The sequence below is a fragment of the Hyla sarda genome, chromosome 4 (genome assembly GCF_029499605.1).
Source record: "Hyla sarda isolate aHylSar1 chromosome 4, aHylSar1.hap1, whole genome shotgun sequence".
NCBI lineage: Eukaryota > Metazoa > Chordata > Amphibia > Anura > Hylidae > Hyla > Hyla sarda.
Window position 1 is genome coordinate 1,685,788 of NC_079192.1, and position 7,770 is coordinate 1,693,557.

Genomic DNA, 7,770 nt, shown 5'->3' on the forward strand with positions numbered 1-7,770 from the left:
TGCTCCTCCTGATCCTTGCTCCTCCTGATCCCTGCTCCTCCTGACCCCTGCTCCTCCTGACCCCTGCTCCCACTGATCCCTGCTCCTCCTGATCCCTGCTCCTCCTGATCCTTGCTCCTCCTGATCCCTGCTCCTCCTGACCTCTGCTCCTCCTGACCCCTGCTCCCACTGATCCCTGCTCCTCCTGACCCCTGCTCCTCCTGACCTCTTCTCCTCCTGACCCCTGCTCCTCATGATCCTTGCTCCTCCTAATCCCTGCTCCTCTTGACCTCTGCTCCTCCTGACCCTTGCTCCTCCTGATCTCTGCTCCTCCTGACCCTTGCTCCTCCTGATCCCTGCTCCCCCTGCTCCGTTCTTCTCCTGATCCCTGCTCCTCCTGATCTCTGCTCCTCCTCATCCCTGCTCCTCCTGATCCCTGCTCCTCCTGATTCCTGCTCCTCCTGATCCCTGCTCTGCCTGATCCCTGCTCCTCCTGATCCCTGCTCCTCCTGATCCTTGCTCCTCCTGATCCCTGCTCCTCCTGACCCCTGCTCCTCCTGATCCTTGCTCCTCCTGACCCCTGCTCCTCATGATCCTTGCTCCTCCTAATCCCTGCTCCTCTTGACCTCTGCTCCTCCTGACCCTTGCTCCTCCTGACCTCTGCTCCTCCTGACCCTTGCTCCTCCTGATCCCTGCTCCCCCTGCTCCGTTCTTCTCCTGATCCCTGCTCCTCCTGATCTCTGCTCCTCCTCATCCCTGCTCCTCCTGATCCCTGCTCCTCCTGATTCCTGCTCCTCCTGATCCCTGCTCTGCCTGATCCCTGCTCCTCCTGATCCCTGCTCCTCCTGATCCTTGCTCCTCCTGATCCCTGCTCCTCCTGACCCCTGCTCCTCCTGATCCTTGCTCCTCCTGACCCCTGCTCCCACTGATCCCTGCTCCTCCTGACCCCTGCTCCTCCTGACCTCTTCTCCTCCTGACCCCTGCTCCTCATGATCCTTGCTCCTCCTAATCCCTGCTCCTCTTGACCTCTGCTCCTCCTGACCCTTGCTCCTCCTGATCTCTGCTCCTCCTGACCCTTGCTCTTCCTGATCCCTGCTCCTCCTGATTCCTGCTCCTCCTGAGCTCTGCTCCTCCCGACCCCTGCTCCTCCTGATCCCTGCTCATTCTGACCTGTTCTCCTCCTGACCCCTGCTCCTCATGATCCTTGCTCCTCCTAACCCCTGCTCCTCCTTAACTCTGCTCCTCCCAACCCTTGCTCCTCCTGAACTCTGCTTCTCCTGACCTCTGCTCCTCCTGATCCTTTCTCCTCCTGACCTCAGCTCCTCCTGATCCTTGCTCCTCCTGACCCCTGCTCCTCCTGACCCTTGTTCCTCCGGAGCTCTGCTCCTAATGATCCCTGCTCCTCCTGACACTTGCTCCTTCTGAGCCCTGCTCCTCATGATCCCTGCTCCTCCTAACCCCTGCTCCTCCTGACCTCGGCTTCTCCTGACCCTTGCTCCTCCTGATCCCTGCTCCCCCTGCTCCTTTCTTCTCCTGATCCCTGCTCCTCCTGACCTCTGCTCCGCCTGACCCCTGCTCCTCATGATCCTTGCTCCTCCTAACCCCTGCTCCTCCTGACCCTTGCTCCTCCTGGTCTCTGCTCCTCCTTATATCTGCTGTTCCCGACCCCTGCTCCTTCAGATCCCTGCTCCTCCTGACCCTTGCTCCTCCTGAGCTCTGCTCCTCCCGACCTTTGCTCCTCCTGAACCCTTCTCCTCCTGACCCCTGGTCCTTCTGACCTCTTCTCCTCCTGATGCTTGCTCCTCCTGATCTCTGCCTCCTCATGATCTTTGCTTCTCTTGATCTTTGCTCCTCCTTATTCCTATCCCACCTGATCCCTGCCCCTCCTGATCCCTGCTCCTCCTGACCTCTGCTCCTCTAGACTTCTTCTCCTCCTGACCCCTGCTCCTCATGTTCCTTGCTCCTCCTAAACCTTGCTCCTCTTGACCTTTGCTCCTCCCGACCCTTGCTCCTCCTGATCTCTGCTCCTCCTGACCCTTGCTCTTCCTGATCCCTGCTCCTCCTGATTCCTGCTCCTCCTGAGCTCTGCTCCTCCCGACCCCTGCTCCTCCTGATCCCTGCTCATTCTGACCTGTTCTCCTCCTGACCCCTGCTCCTCATGATCCTTGCTCCTCCTAACCCCTGCTCCTCCTTAACTCTGCTCCTCCCAACCCTTGCTCCTCCTGAACTCTGCTTCTCCTGACCTCTGCTCCTCCTGATCCTTTCTCCTCCTGACCTCAGCTCCTCCTGATCCTTGCTCCTCCTGACCCCTGCTCCTCCTGACCCTTGTTCCTCCGGAGCTCTGCTCCTAATGATCCCTGCTCCTCCTGACACTTGCTCCTTCTGAGCCCTGCTCCTCATGATCCCTGCTCCTCCTAACCCCTGCTCCTCCTGACCTCGGCTTCTCCTGACCCTTGCTCCTCCTGATCCCTGCTCCCCCTGCTCCTTTCTTCTCCTGATCCCTGCTCCTCCTGACCTCTGCTCCGCCTGACCCCTGCTCCTCATGATCCTTGCTCCTCCTAACCCCTGCTCCTCCTGACCCTTGCTCCTCCTGGTCTCTGCTCCTCCTTATATCTGCTGTTCCCGACCCCTGCTCCTTCAGATCCCTGCTCCTCCTGACCCTTGCTCCTCCTGAGCTCTGCTCCTCCCGACCTTTGCTCCTCCTGAACCCTTCTCCTCCTGACCCCTGGTCCTTCTGACCTCTTCTCCTCCTGATGCTTGCTCCTCCTGATCTCTGCCTCCTCATGATCTTTGCTTCTCTTGATCTTTGCTCCTCCTTATTCCTATCCCACCTGATCCCTGCCCCTCCTGATCCCTGCTCCTCCTGACCTCTGCTCCTCTAGACTTCTTCTCCTCCTGACCCCTGCTCCTCATGTTCCTTGCTCCTCCTAAACCTTGCTCCTCTTGACCTTTGCTCCTCCCGACCCTTGCTCCTCCTGATCTCTGCTCCTCCTGACCCCTGCTCCTCCTCATCTTTGCTCCTCCTTATCTCTGATCCTCCGACCCCTGCTCCTCCTGATCTTTGCTCCTCCTCATCACTGCTAATCCTGATCCCTGCTCCTCCTGAGCCCTGCTCCTCCTGAGCCCTGCTCCTCATGATCCTTGCTCCTCCTAACCCCTGCCCCTCCTGACCCTTGCTCCTCCTGGTCTCTGCTCCTCCTTATCTCTGCTCTTCCTGACCCCTGCTCCTTCTGATCCCTGCTCCTTCTGACCCTTGCTCCTCCTGAGCTCTGCTCCTCCCGACCTCTGCTCCTCCTGAACCCTTCTCCTCCTGACCCCTGCTCCTCCTGACCTCTTCTCCTCCTGACCCCTGCTCCTCATGATGCTTGCTCCTTCCGATCTCTTCTACTCCCAACCCCTTCTCCTCCTGATCTCTGCCTCTCCTGATCTCTGCTTCTCATGATCTTTGCTGCTCCTTATTCCTATCCCCCCTGACCCTGCTCCTCCTAACCCCTGCTCCTCCTGACCCTTGCTCCTCCTGATCCCTGCTCTTTCTGATCCCTTCTTCTCCTGATCCCTGCTCCTCCTGACCTCTGCTCCTCCTGACCCCTGCTCCTCCTGACCCCTGCTCCTCCTGACCCCTGCTCCTCCTGACCCCTGCTCCTTCTGACCCCTGCTCCTCCTGACCTCTTCTCCTCCTGACCCCTGCTCCTCCTGACCTCTTCTCCTCCTGACCCCTGCTCCTCATGATCCTTGCTCCTCCTAACCCCTGCTCCTCCTGATCTCTGCTCCTCCTGACCCTTGCTCCTCCTGACCTCTGCTCCTCCTTATCCCTGCTCGTCCTGGTCTCTGCTCCTCCTTATCTCTGCTCCTCCTGACCCCTGCTCCTCTTAATTCCTGCTCCTCTTGACCCTTGCTCCTCCTTAGCTCTGCTCCTCCCGACCCTTGTTCCTCCTGATCCCTGCTTCTTTTGACCTGTTCTCCCCCTGACCCCTGCTCATCATGATCCTTGCTCCTCCTAACCCCTGCTCCTTCTGAACGCTGCTCCTCCCGACCCTTGCTCCTCCTGAACTCTGCTCCTCCTGACCTCTGCTCCTCCTGATCCTTTCTCCTCCTGACCCCTGCTCCTCCTGACCCTTGTTCCTCCTGAGCTCTGCTCCTAATGATCCCTGCTCCTCCTGACCCTTGCTCCTTCTGAGCCCTGCTCCTCCTGACCCTTGCTCCTCCTGACCTCTGCTCCTCCTGATCCTTGCTCCTCCTGACCCCTGCTCCTCCTGACCCTTGTTCCTCCTGAGCTCTGCTCCTCCTGACCCCTGCTCCTCCTCATCTTTGCTCCTCCTTATCTCTGATCCTCCGACCCCTGCTCCTCCTGATCTTTGCTCCTCCTCATCACTGCTAATCCTGATCCCTGCTCCTCCTGACCCCTGCTCCTCCTGAGCCCTGCTCCTCATGATCCTTGCTCCTCCTAACCCCTGCCCCTCCTGACCCTTGCTCCTCCTGGTCTCTGCTCCTCCTTATCTCTGCTCTTCCTGACCCCTGCTCCTTCTGATCCCTGCTCCTTCTGACCCTTGCTCCTTGTGCTGCCTTTTTAGGTTAACTGCATTATAATGATAGGTTGTGTAGTGTACCACTGCCATCTAGTGGCAGAAGTTAATATCAGCTTTACTTACACAGATAGTTTATACAGACAGGAAGTGACCTTTGTTCCAGGAAGCTCTTCCACCATCTTGAGGTCATTCTTCCACTGTGCAGGCAGCATGTATCTATCTCTCCCATGAGGTTTGGGACATCATCACCTGTAAGTGCCTTTCTGCTTAGTTATTTGTCATTTATGCTAGGCTAATGATTCCATGTGTACTGATATGTTGTTATTGTATTGTATTGCAGTTTCACAGACTAAAATAAAGTTGGAGTCCTCTGGTGGACAATACAAGCATGGGCTTCTGTTTACTGGAGTCTCTAACAAGTGTTTAGCTGTCCGTTTAGAACCACACATAGTCAGTGTTTTGAGAGCGGAACACTCCTCCTGAGCTCTGCTCCTCCTGAGCTCTGCTCCTCCCGACCTCTGCTCCTCCTGAACCCTGCTCCTCCTGACCTCTTCTCCTCCTGACCCCTGCTCCTCATGATGCTTGCTCCTCCCGATCTCTTCTACTCCCAACCCCTTCTCCTCCTGATCTCTGCCTCTCCTGATCTCTGCTTCTCATGATCTTTGCTGCTCCTTATTCCTATCCCCCCTGACCCCTGCTCCTCCTGACCCTTGCTCCTCCTGATCCCTGCTCCCCCTGATCCCTGCTCTTTCTGATACCTTCTTCTCCTGATCCCTGCTCCTCCTGACCTCTGCTCCTCCTGACCTCTGCTCCTCCTGACCCCTGCTCCTCCTGACCCCTGCTCCTTCTGACCCCTGCTCCTCCTGACCTCTTCTCCTCCCGACCCCTTCTCCTCCTGATCTCTGCCTCTCCTGATCTCTGCTTCTCATGATCTTTGCTGCTCCTTATTCCTATCCCCCCTGACCCTGCTCCTCCTGACCCTTGCTCCTCCTGACCCTTGCTCCTCCTGACCCTTGCTCCTCCTGACCCTTGCTCCTCCTGACCCTTGCTCCTCCTGACCCTTGCTCCTCCTGACCCTTGCTCCTCCTGACCCTTGCTCCTCCTGACCCTTGCTCCTCCTGACCCTTGCTCCTCCTGACCCTTGCTCCTCCTGACCCTTGCTCCTCCTGACCCTTGCTCCTCCTGACCCTTGCTCCTCCTGACCCTTGCTCCTCCTGACCCTTGCTCCTCCTGACCCTTGCTCCTCCTGACCCTTGCTCCTCCTGACCCTTGCTCCTCCTGACCCCTGCTCTTTCTGATCCCTGCTCTTTCTGATCCCTGCTCCTCCTGACCCCTGCTCCTCCTGACCCCTGCTCCTCCTGACCCCTGCTCCTCCTGACCCCTGCTCCTCCTGACCCCTGCTCCTCCTGACCCCTGCTCCTCCTGACCCCTGCTCGTCCTGACCCCTGCTCGTCCTGACCCCTGCTCGTCCTGACCCCTGCTCCTCCTGACCCCTGCTCCTCCTGACCCCTGCTCCTCCTGACCCCTGCTCCTCCTGACCCCTGCTCCTCCTGACCCCTGCTCCTCCTGACCCCTGCTCCTCCTGACCCCTGCTCCTCCTGACCCCTGCTCCTCCTGACCCCTGCTCCTCCTGACCCCTGCTCCTCCTGACCCCTGCTCCTCCTGACCCCTGCTCCTCCTGACCCCTGCTCCTCCTGACCCCTGCTCCTCCTGACCCCTGCTCCTCCTGACCCCTGCTCCTCCTGACCCCTGCTCCTCCTGACCCCTGCTCCTCCTGACCCCTGCTCCTCATGATCCTTGCTCCTCCTGACCCCTGCTCCTCATGATCCTTGCTCCTCCTGACCCCTGCTCCTCCTGATCTCTGCTCCTCCTGACCCCTGCTCCTCCTTATCCCTGCTCGTCCTGGTCTCTGCTCCTCCTTATCTCTGCTCCTCCTGACCCCTGCTCCTCTTAATTCCTGCTCCTCTTGACCCTTGCTCCTCCTTAGCTCTGCTCCTCCCGACCCTTGTTCCTCCTGATCCCTGCTTCTTTTGACCTGTTCTCCCCCTGACCCCTGCTCATCATGATCCTTGCTCCTCCTAACCCCTGCTCCTTCTGAACTCTGCTCCTCCCGACCCTTGCTCCTCCTGAACTCTGCTCCTCCTGACCTCTGCTCCTCCTGATCCTTGCTCCTCCTGACCCCTGCTCCTCCTGACCCTTGTTCCTCCTGAGCTCTGCTCCTAATGATCCCTGCTCCTCCTGACCCTTGCTCCTTCTGAGCCCTGCTCCTCCCGACCCTTGCTCCTCCTGACCTCTGCTCCTCCTGATCCTTGCTCCTCCTGACCCCTGCTCCTCCTGACCCTTGTTCCTCCTGAGCTCTGCTCCTAATGATCCCTGCTCCTCCTGACCCTTGCTCCTTCTGAGCCCTGCTCCTCCTGACCCTTGCTCCTTCTGAGCTCTGCTTCTCCTCACCCCTGCTCCTCCTGACCAACAGGACTGCTCCTGGAATTACATCTATGCTGGATCTATAAAAGGCAGTCATTTCAGTCAGAGTAGTATGCAGTAACCCTTTGCACCACAAGGTGGTGCCACCTTACCCACAGTTATTTTACAGTCAGGAAGACAGAATATCTAAATAATACACCATCCGCTTGACACAGCAGTTTCGGGGAGTTTTGGGAGAAGTAGCCCATCCGCCATGTTTCTAAAAAACCTAGATGCAGATGCAGCTACCATGGCTGAATAGCGGGGACCTTCACTATCTGGTTACATAGAAGCTTTAGAAGGTAAATATTGTCAGGGATGAGTATTTTCTCAGATCCATAAGAATCATTACACTATAGCTTCCATTTAAAGGTTCTGGTCCATTTGTGGGCTCCACCATTATCTAATGGGTGCGGAGAGACAACGTGTCCCACCAATAGCTTCCTGGGCCGGGTAACATTGTCTCAGTTCCTAATTTATTCTTCATATTTCTTCTTCATATGAAACTGAAGTCTAATCTGGAGATTTAATGGGGTACTCCACCCCTCCACCCCTTATGTCCAAAGGATAGGGGATACGATGTCTAGGGGCGGAGTGCCCCTTTAAAGATTGAAATTCCTTGAACCCCAGAAATCATTACAAGACATTTCCCTCAGGTATAGAAGTGTCTATGAATGAGTGTTCTTCACGAGATCCGGAAGCGATGTGTCATGTCTGATCTTGTTCGCTCAGGGAATCGTCTCCTGTTGCGATGATTAATTCGAGCCTTGGCCCCGTTCAGTTATTTAATGTGACAGAAACT